Below are 311 nucleotides of genomic sequence, written 5' to 3' on the forward strand. Positions count from 1 at the left end.
GAGCGCGACCGGCTCGCGGCGGCGGTGGCGGCGTGCGTGCCAGGGGCTGGGGGCTCCGCCGCTGCGCCCGCGGCTCACCAGGCTCCGCGCTTCCCTCTCTCCAGGGCAGGCGGCTTCGCGGAGGTAAGCCGGGCCGCCCGGTAGGGCGGTGGGCTGGGCGGCTGGGCCGGGGACTCCAGCGGAGCGGGAGCAGGGAGCGGGCGGGGGCCGGGCGGGCCGGGGGTCTTTGGGGGACTTGTTTTCTGTTTGAAAGCTGCTCTGCTCGGGGGGCGGAGGGGCCGCCGCCCGCCCGCCAGCCAGCGAACCGGCTC

At 78.5% G+C, this 311-nt stretch overlaps 1 protein-coding gene across 1 annotated transcript in view; it reads left to right on the forward strand.

Moving 5' to 3' along the window:
- The window catches only part of CITED1 (Cbp/p300 interacting transactivator with Glu/Asp rich carboxy-terminal domain 1), a 5,374-nt gene that overhangs the window by 492 nt on the left and 4,571 nt on the right, over positions 1-311 (forward strand). The gene's annotated exons all lie outside the window — the stretch shown is intronic.

The sequence above is a fragment of the Lipotes vexillifer genome, unplaced genomic scaffold (assembly GCF_000442215.2).
Source record: "Lipotes vexillifer unplaced genomic scaffold, Lipotes_vexillifer_v1.1 scaffold142, whole genome shotgun sequence".
In the NCBI taxonomy this organism is placed as follows: domain Eukaryota; kingdom Metazoa; phylum Chordata; class Mammalia; order Artiodactyla; family Lipotidae; genus Lipotes; species Lipotes vexillifer.